The sequence below is a fragment of the Pelodiscus sinensis genome, chromosome 6, assembly GCF_052426305.1.
Source record: "Pelodiscus sinensis isolate ZL-2025 chromosome 6, ASM5242630v1, whole genome shotgun sequence".
NCBI classification, from domain to species: Eukaryota; Metazoa; Chordata; order Testudines; family Trionychidae; genus Pelodiscus; species Pelodiscus sinensis.
Genome location: NC_143057.1, coordinates 85352415 through 85364842, shown reverse-complemented (window position 1 = coordinate 85364842; position 12428 = coordinate 85352415). Strand labels below are relative to the sequence as shown.

Sequence of the window (12428 nt, the reverse complement as noted above, 5' to 3'; positions counted from 1 at the left end):
ATTCCTGCGCTAGATCAAGGTGACTGGTTCGCAGCCCTCAACCTGCAAGACGTGTACTTTCACGTAGCCATACATCCAGCTCACAGATGCTACCTACGTTTTACCCTTGGACCAGAATGCTTCCAATACAAAGTTCTCCCTTTAGGTCTTTCATCAGCTCTGAGAGTATTTTTCTAAGGTACTAGTAGTTGTTGCTGCATACCTCAGACAACAGGATGTCATCATATTTCCCTACCTAAACAACTGCCTTATAAAGGGATCATCACGGGACGAAATCGCATCCATGAGCACAACCACAGCCCTCCTCAGTCGTCTAGGCCTTCTAGTCAGCGAACACAAATCAAGCTTGCACCCAGTCCAAGACATAGAGTTTATTGGCGTACGCCTGAACTTAATCACAGCTCGAACATACCTACCTCAACAATGTTTTACAACTATATAAGAAATTATAAACGTGATATTTACAACCCCCACCACCACAATACTTACCTGCCTCTGACTAATGGGGCACATGGCTGCCACTACTTATGTAGTTCACCATGGTCGCCTACACTTTCGATGCTTTCAACTTTGGGTAGCAACCATTTACATCCCATCATGATACCCTCGGAACAAGAAGGTTACCATTCCACCAAACATCCTTGCATCCCTATGATGGTGGACAGTACCAGACAGTCTTCTGTTGGGGGTTCCATTCCAACAAACCGAACCCACTATCCAAATTACCACGGATGCATCCCTCCTCGGCTGGGGAGCACATATGGACAACCAAGGAGTTCAGGGCAGGTGGTCTCCAAGCAAGACATCACTACACATCAACCTCCTCAAACTGAGGGCAGTAAGAAATGCCTGTGTACATTTTGCTCCCAAAATTGCCAATCACACAGTCTGCATCCTAATGGACAACATCTGCACAATGTTCTACATAAACAGGTAAGGTGGAGCCTGCTTCCTCTGCGCAGAAGCTATCCACCTGTGGAACTGGTGCATCCGCAACCCAGTCACTCTCATAGCATCCTCCCTTCCTGAGGTGAACAACCCCAAAGCGGATTCTCTCAACCGCAACTTTACCTTAGATCACGAGTGGGAGTTACACACAGAGGTCATCAATTCAATATTCCACCAATGGGGATGGCTATCTATAGACCTCTTTGCTTCTACCCAGAATACCAAGTGTCCCCAGTTCTGCTCATGGGAGGGACTTGGCAAGCATTCTCTGGGGAATGCCTTTCTCATCAAATGGACAGCTCTCCTACACTATACCTTTCCCCCCATACTGCTCATCTCAAGAGTCCTACGCAAAATCTGCAGAGACGAAGCCCTAATCATCCTGATAGCTCCAACGTGGTCCTGTCAAACTTGGTATCCATACCTCTACAGCCTCCCTATCCATTACCACACTGAGCAGGCCTTCTATCTCAGGACAATGGGAGGATACTGCACCCACAACTCCATACCCTGTATCTCCAGGCATGGCTTCTCTCTGGTTCACAGAGATAGAGGATCGATGTTCTCAGCAAGTGAAGGAGATATTCCTCCATAGTAGGAGATAGTCCACATGCAAAACTTACCTGCAAAAATGGACACGATTCTCTCACTGGTGTCAGCCGGCCAAAGCAGAACCCCGTGTCTCTCCATTAAATACCATCCTCGACTACATTCTAGACCTTAAAGCATCGGGACTATCAGTTTCTTCTCTAAGAGTACGTCTACACTAGCCCTCTAGATCAATCTAGGAAGGCTAATGAGGGTGACCAGAATTGCAAATCAAGCCCGGGATTTAAATATCCTGCGCTTGATTTCCATGTTCCCGGGCGGTCGCCATTTTAGAAATTGACTAGCCCGAAGTAACTGCTCGCGTTTACACGCAGCAGTGAAACGGGATTCCAGAATAAAGCCCCTAAATAGAATTAGGTGGTAAACCTCATTCCACGAGGAATACAACCTAATTCGATTTAGGGCTTTATTCCAGAATCCCATTTCACTGCCGCATGTAGACGTGAGCAGTTACTTCGGGCTAATCAATTTCTAAAATGGCGACCGCCCGGGAACATGCAAATCAAGCACAGGATTTTTAAATCCCGGGATTGATTTGCAATTCTGATCGCCCTCATTAGCCTCCCTAGATCAATCTAGGGGGCTAGTGTAGATGTACCCTAAGAGTCGACCTCTTTGCAATAACAGCATTCCGCACCTCGGTGGATGGCTTTTCCATATTTGCCCATCCTATCACAAAGAGATTCCTTAAGGGACTTCACAATGTATACCCACTCTATAGGGCCCCACCCCCCATGGGACCTAAATCTTGTCCTGGATCACCTCACCAGGCCTCCCTTCGAACCACTTGCTACCGTGCCACTTCCTTTCCTTTTTATGAAAGTGTGCTTCCTGCTAGCCGTCACCTCGGTTAGGAGAGTAAGTAAACCTGGGGCATTAATGGCAAAACCCCCATACACAGTTTTCACAAAGGACAGGGTCACATTGAGGCCTCATCCAGCATTCCTACCAAAGGTCTGTACGGAATTCCATGTGAATGAACCCATCGTACTACCTACTTTTTTCCCCAAACCTCACGCCTCATAAAAGGATGCTAGCTTACATACTTTAGATATTTGACAGGCTTTGGTCTTCTTCTTGGAAAGAACAAAACCATTCCGTAAATCCCAAAGACTCTTTATTTCCATCGCTGAACAATCCAAAAGCACACCCATCTCATTACAATGCATTTCGAAGCGGATATCGACATGCATAGTCAGGTGTCACATCCTGGCCAGCAAACTGCTACGATGCCCACCATGAGCACATTCCTCTTGAGCTACAGCTGTTTCCACAGCCTTTTTGACAATGTTCCCTTAAGAGACATTTACCAGGCAGCTACATGGTCATCAGACCGTACCTTTGCCAAACATTATGCCATCTTACCACAACTCAGTGCTGATTCTGCGGTTGCTACAGCAATTCTGTCCATCACCGCTAAACACTAATTCTGGCTCCCTCCAGCCACGCATATTGAATACTGCTTTGTAGTCACCTGGAGTGGAGCACCCACGGGGACACCACTCGAACAAGAAAAGGGAGTTACTCACTTCGTGCAGTAACGAGTGTTCTTCGAGCTGTGTGTCCCCATGGGTGCTCAACGACCCTTCCTTCCTCCCATCTGCTCAGAGTCATAGTTACTCGGGCAGACACGAGGAACTGAAAGGGAGGGGGTTGAGCCATGCACTAGCAAGAGGCGGGAGCATTTTGAGACGCCCCCTGCACATTAGCGGCCCAACAGGGGAAACTGCTTTGCAAGGCTCTGATCTGTGGCTCAGGGCGACCCTTCATCTGGAGTGGAGCACCCATGGGGACATACATCTCGAAGAACACTCATTACTGCACGATGTGAGTAACTCCCTCTTTTTTTCATTAAAGCCACAAACTTGCTGTTTATACATAGGAAGTCCCTTCTGTCTTCAAACAAAGAAGTAGACATGGTACGTTCACCGTAGATTGCAGTAATTATTCCATCACTGGTCATCACTGCAAATTTACAATGAGTATAGAACTGTAACTAGAAAGAAAGCTTCTCACAGTACCTACACCAGACTCCTTCCAAAACTCCTGTTTGCTACACCTGTTTGACCTTGTGACAGGGTGCACCAGCCCCACACTGGGGAAGCCAGGCTTAAACAGGCCCACCTGGCTGAAGTAGTCCCACCCCCACAGCCCTGCTGGGAATGCTCAGACTGCAGCCCAGGTATAAAGTCCTGGAGAGAGACTCAGTCTAGGCTGGCTTTTGAGGAGGGAGGAGGTACTGCTAGGGCTCCTAGAGGTGAACCGCCTTGGGACCAGCCCTGGAGACCAGCCAGCAGGACACCAGAGAGACTGACGAGGATCTAGAGGAAGGACCCTGAAAGGAATCTGGCAGAGACTGGTAGGAAGTAGCCCAGGGCAGGAGATTGTATCCCAAAGGAGCTCAGCATGTTGCAGTGGGATTTTCCGCTGAGTATGCAATGGACTGTGCCACTGCTAATAGACCTTGGACTGGGAACTCGTAGATTAGGGAGGGCCTGGGTCCCCCTACCCCCTCCTCAATCCTCAACCTGTGGGGCCAATACTTGTTGTTATAGACTTTTGCTACTAGACTGCCCTGCCCCAGTAAGAGGGCATTTGTTTTTGACTACGGCTGCTAGGCCGCACTGCTCCAGGAGGAGGGCACTTGTTATGGACTACAGCTGTTAGGCCGCACTTCTCCAGAGAGGGGGTATGGGTGTTTAGGACAACAAATGCATTATCATATGAGCGAGGTTAGGATGAGATATATAGGGCCTCAGAGGGGTGTATGCAAAACCTCACGACCAAGCTGTATAATATTTGCATATTATTATTTGCAAATTATTTTATTCTTCCATTCTGTATTTCTAGTTGTAGTAGGAAATTTTCATCAAAACCACATGACTTTCAGTGTAATCTCTCTAGAAGATCATTTCAAAGCTCAGCTTTTCTCTCTCCCTCTCAGTTGAGAATTCTATCTCCAAAAATCTTTTATTCTCTTAGAATTTTGTTAGTGGAATGGATCCATAGTAAAGCTGTTTTGATGAATCAGGGAAGGTGATGCTGTCACTGGTGCAGCTGAAGGCACTGAAGACTGGAACTGTAGCTTTCATCTGCAAGCAAAAGCAGATTGGTAATCACTAAAAGAAAGAACAGCATGGGTGATGCTTCTTGGCTTACACTTCTTCCTCATTCATCATCTTTGCTATCCATGATGGTTGCTGTTTTTTCCCTTACCTTATCTTTTCTATGCCCCTTTTCTTTTCTTTTTGGACTTTCTGTTCTGAATAGAAATCTTTTGTTCCAACATTGCCGTATATGTAGTGATCAACTTGAGTATGCTCTTCACCCATCTAAACCACTCATTAAGTCCTGGTAATTCCTTTTTGGTTTACATAGAACAAAGTAAAAATTGTTAAACTCTCTTCCTTCAGTTTGGTCAATCACAAGAGTCACATGTTTCTCAGGAAATGGTTAAGAGGTTGGTACTGAGATTTTAAGTATTTGTTAAACCATGGATACCATCCAGTTGATTTTTTTTTATTTTTAACTCTGCTTTTTACATTTGATAGGATTTTAATACTAAAAGGGTCACATGGACAGAAATTTATATAGAAAGCAAACAAGAAATCATCCAATAATTTGGATCCTGAATTAGCCAGGTATTGTCCTTTCCCACTCACAATGCACCTGAAGATGCACTCCAAAGAGAACCATTGTTATTAACCTAACACTTCCCCATTGAGTTGCTGCAAAAGTTTTTTTTAGTAAAAACATAAGACTTTTGTGCATGACAACTTCACTGGAAAACTTTGCTATTATTTGTGTTCATTTGCAGCCATTTACCAAGACCCATTAACTTAATGGGATTTTTTTTCTTTTGGTCTACCTCTCTAAAATCTCCTTTGGACATCCTCCCAGGAGCTTAAGGAAGAAGCAGGAACTGGAGAGCAGATGATTGATTTCAGAGTTCACAGCCAGAAACTTTTAGGCTAAAATACAGTACACTACCTCGAAGAAGAAAAAAAAAGGTTGAGTTGAATGGATACATGATGATACAAACTGCCATTGTATGCTCCAGAATCTCAGCTTTCATTTAGAAGTAATTCCCCAGCCTTTAAGACTGCAAAGATAATGTGAATCAAGTGCAGCTGATACAATAATATATATCTGAGTTTGCAGAGAGAAACAATAGTGCAGATTGGTGTGTATTTTGCCCCGTTCATCTTTAAGGAGTGTCATTTAAATGTTAGGATTGCTAATCTGCTCTAAATTACAATTTATGTGGGCAGTAAGAGAGTACCACAATGTATTTTTTTTCCTCTGTCAAGAAGGATCCTATCCCTACAAATGCAAGGAACTGAAGAGTCACTGAGGAGAAGATAAAATTGAAGGGATCAACCAAGCCCATGGGTTTAATTCAACCCCATGTAGAGGGAGACAAACCCATGGAGTGCAGTACAGTAAAAATCACCATAGTTTGAACTTCTTCACAATCTGCAGAAATTTTCATCTAATTTTGACATCTCAGATAAGCAAAGCTTGTTTTCTGGAGAGAGCTTGAAAGGATACTATTGTCTTTTTTTTTTCTTTTTTTTTTTTGAGTTAGACTTTGACCTCTAAAGAAAGTTGGAACATCCACTATTCAGAGACTAATGGTTCCATATACAAGGCCTAAAAATTTGGACTTGAGAGGAGCTCTGCAAATGCAAGTCCTTCAAAAGGAAAGAGGAACCTAAGGGTGCGTCTACACAGCAGTGTTATTTCAGGATAACGTCAATTTTTCCAAAATAACGTAGTGTGCATCTACACAGCAAGCCCATTATTTGGAAATAAATTAGAAATAATGGGCTTCTTACTCCGACTCTTGTAACCTTCTTTGAATGAGTAAGGGAAATAAGGGGAAGAGTGCTATGTTTAGAAATAACTGTTGTGTAGACAGCGACAAAAGTTGAAATAAGCTTTTTCGACTTAAGCTACACAATTAGCGTAGCTCAAGTTGCATAGCTTATTTAGAGTTTAGCCCTGCTGTGTAGATGTGTCCTTAGATACTGTCAAAGGAAGCAATAATCAGATGCTGTATGTTGGATGGCAACTGGTGATTGGGATGTTTGTAAGACAGAAATATGGTGTCTGATGTTTCACATGCATGATAAAAAGAGAATAAATTGTTTCAAGTAAACATTACTGAAATGGGAATTATAAATGAGAAAAATTGTTTGATTTTTTTTATATGGATTTGTTTATCTTGCCAGTTACTTTTGTGGACAAATGGTAATTGTTTCATAGCATGGTTTTTAGAAAAGAAGGAAAGGATATGTTGAGCATTGGAGAGACTACTGACCTGAATACCTTGGCTGTGCGCACTTAGAGATTTTCATAGGTTGTCTCTTCAATTTTATTTTGTCCTTACTCTTTTTGTAGAATCATTGAATGAGCTGGCAAATTTACACATCATTTTTGCAGGTTTGTGTTTTGTGAAATTGTTTGTTTAGTTACCTGACCTTTTCCCCTTATTTGTGTAATTGTGTAAAATATATGTTTATGCAGCACACTGTCTGACACGGCAGCGCTTGCCCTCCCAACGGTCATAGGAGCACTTCCTGCTCCCATCACAGCACCAAGGAATCCCCTCCCTCCCATTATCAGGGGCAAAACTTCAAGTGAACGCTGCCTCAGCAGCACAGGCAGTTTGTTTACAGTCAGTAGAGCTAAACACACCCATACTCCCCTCATTACCTACACGGATCACAAAGGCCTGGCAATTTCTTCCACTTTACATTCACCTATTCTGACTGATAACATATATCCCCAATCTCTGACTACTCTGACTCCTCCTCCCCCCTCTCAGGGGATGGGGAAGAGTGTGCCTGCTTTTTCTCCTTAGCCATAAACTCAGGGCTCTATAATATCTGCTTATCAGAAACAACCAGATTTTCTCAGAGCTCTAATGGCTCCCTGGGCTCCTTATTTTTGGATGACACTGCCTATGCTTTGTCTCCCACAGTGGCAAATGTTTAATCAACCCCCTCAACAACATAGACAAAGACCATGTAAGACCAAGCATATGGCGAAACCCTGCTCTCCCTTAACCCTGTCACCCCATAGGTCTATACGGGGAAATGACAGTGAAAGCCATTGTTCTCTAATTTCGACTTCTGTATCTCTACTACATTTAAATGCAGTCTCAGGCATGGAGGAGGCAGTTCTGCCACCTACCTCTCATAGCACTGACGATGTTTCCTCTTTCCAAGATCTCTTTAAAAGAGTTTCCAATTACTTGAATATATGTATGGAGGAAGTTCAGGTTTCTCAACATGAACTCACTAACATTCTTCAGACCAGCACAGCAACAAAGATTGCACTCCCTATTAACCCAGCCATTCTGGAGCCCGCTAAAATCCTGTGGAAAACACCTGCGTCCATCCCACCAACATGCAGAAATGCAGTTTGAAAATACTGTGTTCCCCCCAAGGGTTCCCAGTTTCTCTTTACACACCCTCCCCCCAATTCCCTTGTAGTAGATGCTGCGCAGCAAAGAAACAAACAACAAGTTCGTGGAATGAGGAGTACAGGTAGTTCGGAATAGGAAGCCTAGTCCAAACTACCTAGTTCGTGCCGCGTGTAGCCGCGGGGCACGGAGTCCGAACTAGTGGACATTTAAAATTGCGGCGCCTGGCAACATGCAAATGATGCCCGGGAAATTCAAATCCCGGGCTTCATTTGCAACTCCGGTTGACTACATTACCACCCTAGTTCAAACTAGGGTGGTAGTGTAGACATACCCTCACTCAGTAAATATGACTTTAATAACTACACAAAATTAAATACTTTTATTGAAGATATCCCTGATAGCAAGAAGGCACAGTTTGAAGCTCTCGTCTCAGAAGGTCAGATAATATCACAAATAGCCCCGCAAGCACTTGACGCAGCAGATACAGCTACCAGGACTACGGCAACAGCTGTGACTATGAGACGAGTCTCTTGGTTTAATTCTTCTGCCTTTCCCTCCAAGTACAACTATTGGTAAACGATCTTCTGTTCGATGGGGAAAAGCTGTTTTCTGCAAAGACCAATGAGTTGCTCCAGTTGATGAAGGATTCCAGAGCCATATTGTGGTCACTCGGTATCCAAACACCTAAGACAAGACCAAGACAATACAGGTACCAACCATATCAGAGAGCAGGGTCCCACAATTCACTTACCAGTATCAGAGGCAAGACCATGCTCCATACCACCAGAGGGGGTAGAACAGGCAACATAGACGTCGCCCTCAGAGTAATAACCCTAATCATTCATCCCAATCCAACAAGCACATTTGAAACAACAGTCGAGAAATGTAAAATGACACCATATGCACCAGAGCTTGAGATCAGTTCCAAACCTTTCCGTTTTTGTTTATCACCATTCCTATCAAATTGGGTAGCTATTACCTTTGATAAGTGGGTAATTCAAACTATCTCTCTAGGTTACACCATCCCCTTTCTCTCTCCCCTCTTCCTCAACCACCCACTCCATCCCTCTTTAGGGACCCCTTTCATGAAATCATACTACAATAAGAGGTGGACCACCTGCTCCAACTAGGAGCCATAGAACCAGTGCCTAAGGAGTTCCATGGAACTGGTTTTTACTCACATTATTTTCTTGTAGAAAAGAAAACAGGTGACTGGAGACCGATCCTTGATCTTTGGTTACTAAATAAATTCATAAGGAAACAGAAATTCAAAATGTCACCCTAAATATCATTATCCCAGCTTTGGAGTCTAGTGACTGGTTTTCTTCTCTCGACTTACACGACGCATATTTTCATGTATCCGTTCGTCCCTCTCATAGGCGTTTTCTCCGTTTCACTCTAGGTCTCCAACACTACCAATACACGATACATCCTTTCGGTCTCTGCAGTGCACCCAGGGTATTTACGAAGGTGCTAGCGGTTGTCGTCGCTCATCTCAGAAAATGTGGAATCACAATCTACACGTACTTAGACGATTGCCTTGTCAAGGCAAGGACCAATCAAGACTGCTATCAATATACCATCATTGTGTTAAACTGCCTTCATTCATTAGGATTCCTAATAAATTACGGCAAATCAACACTCACGCCAACCCAAATAATCCAATTCATTGGAGCACAGCTCAATAGGATCACAGCCAGAGCCTCTTTGCCTACTGACAGATTCATCCAAACTATGCGTAGGCATCCCTTTTCAAACCCTAAGATCCCTCTGTAGTTATCACTACAGATGCAACCCTTCCAGGATGGGGTGCTCGTACAGAAGGCCGTACAGAACATGGTCTGTGGTCCCTAGCAGACCGTGTGCTCCACATCAACGCCCTCGAACTCAGGGCAGTTCACCTGGAATGCCAAGAATTGCTGCCCAAGGTCACAGGGATCCATGTAAAAATATATACAGACAACACCGCATGCATGTTTTATATGAATAGGCAAGGCGGCACTCGATCACACACCCTATGCTCGGAAACCATAGCACTTTGGAATTGGTGTCTAGCCTAAGACATTCGCATATCTGCTTGTCACCTCCTTGGGGTCCTCAATTCAACAGCAGATGCCCTCAGCAGAGCGCTGCCACAAGAACACGAATGGGTACTCAACTATGTACTCCTCAGCGACATATTCAATCAATGGGGTTTCCCAGATATAGATTTACTTGCCACCGCAACCAACAAAAAATGCCCAACCTATTGCTCCAGGGTGGACATGGGGAAAGAGTCCTTTGGGGATGCTCTTGTTATAACTTGGAATGCGCCCCTGCATTACGCCTTTCCCCCATTTCCTCTCCTCAACAGAGTCCTCATAAAAACTCTGAAGGACAAAGCAAAAATTATCCTCATTGCACCCTGCTGGCCTCGACAACCATGGTTTCCCCTCCTACACAGGCTGGCACGGCATCAACCAATCACACTTCCAAATAATCCCAACAGTCTGCATCAACCAAGGATTACATATCGTCACCCTCAGTTTTGGACACTCATCTCAAGGCGTGGTACCTGGATGGTTCACGGGCATAGAGCTGCAGTGCTCCCAACAAGTCCATGACGTCCTATTACAAAGCAGGGTGCCCGCAACAAGGAAAACATACGTGAGCAAATGGACTTGATTCGTTCAGTGGGCGATCTTTTGTAACATACGGCCGCATGACGCTCCACTCCCTGTGATCTTGGAATACCTGTTACACCTCAAACAGTCACATCTCTCCCTCAGGGTCCACCTAGCAGCCATTACAACCTTCCACGCACCAGTGGAAGACACCATAGTCTTCGTACACCCGATTTCTGAAAGGCCTGCAGGCTCTCTACCCAGAGGTGGCATCCCCTCAAGAACCATGGGACTTACACTTGGTATTAACAACTCTCACAGAACCGCCATTTGAACCTATGGCGACATGCTCCCTACGCCATTTATCTTTAAAGATGGAATTCCTAGTAGCAATAACCTCAGCCCGCAGAGTGAGCGAGATGGCGGCCCTGATGGCGGAACCACCCTTCATGATCTTTTTAAAGGATAAGGTCACAATGCTACTGTATCCAAAATTCTAACCTAAGGTGCGCTCCCCTTTCCACCAGTATCAGACAATACACTTACCAGTATTTTTTCCAAAACCCCATGCCAACGCATTTGAAGCTCAGATGCACACCCTAGATGTCAGAAGAGCTCTCTCTTTCTACCTCGACAGAACCAAAACTTTTAGATCTTCTTCTCAACTTTTCATCTCCATTGCACATCATAGTAAGGGAAAACAAATTTTCACAGAAATTGTCACATTGGGTCACAGAATGCATCGTTACTTGCTATTTGCTGAACGACTTACCTTTGCCAATTCCAATCCGAGCAAACTCTAAAAGAGTGGTTGCCACATCCATCTCTTACCTGAGAAAAAATTCTACTGCATAACATATGTGTAGTGGCTACATGGTCTTCAAAAAGCTCTTTTGCAAAACATTATGCACTCACTTCAGGACCCCTCCATCATACTAAACTAGCAAAAGCTGAATTACAAATGGCATACTTACCCGGGAGCGGCCCAAGGCGGGCTGCGACAGCTGGCGCCCCAGGGGGGTGGCACGATAGGCACCCCCGCCTGCCTGGCCATCAATGGCCATGACATCATCATGGGGCGCCACTGCACCCTGTGATGTCATCATCAGGCGCCCAGGCCAGAGGCACTCTAGGCAACTGCCTAGTTCACCTAGGCTCATGGGCCTCCCCTGTACTTACCTGATCCAAAATACCTACCTCCATAGGAAAATAGTGCCCCCAGGGACGCCTCTCAAAGAAGAAAAGGAGGTTACTCACCTTCCTGTAACTGACGTTCTTTGAGATGAGTGTCCCTGGGGGTGCTCCACTACTCTCCCTTCCTCCCCTCTACTTCAGAATGCCCTTATGATAACATCTATAACACATTATTTGCCAGGTTCTGGATAGAAAAGGAACTGAAGGGGGGGGGGCTGTGCATGAGCGATGGCACCGAGAGAGGCTCGTGCGCGCCACACATGTGCAGCCCTCAATGCACTGCTAAGAATAATCTGTCAAGAAACGGGATGCTCAACACCTAATGTGGAGCACCCTCAGGGACGCTCAACTTGAAGAACGTCAGTTACAGGAAGGTAAGTAAACTCCTTTTTCAAATCCTTTTCAAATGCGTTTTCAAATTGCGTTTTCTCCATCATAATACATAGTATGAAAGGTGTATAATATAATTTGCACAAAGTGAAATATGTGTTTCACACTGCTATTATACAGCATATTACAGGTAGTTCATAAAGACAATGTATCTGATTTTGTTTCAGTAACATCAGTGTAAATCTAGGGTAACTTCACTGAAGTACAGAAATTATTCTAAATGTACATTTACAGGGTACTCTAACCTGCAC

The 12428-nt window shown here is 44.6% G+C and overlaps 1 protein-coding gene across 1 annotated transcript in view; it reads left to right on the top strand.

The window, feature by feature from the left end:
• ANKRD31 (ankyrin repeat domain 31) overlaps positions 1-12428 on the top strand; it is a 147033-nt gene that overhangs the window by 67229 nt on the left and 67376 nt on the right. The gene's annotated exons all lie outside the window — the stretch shown is intronic.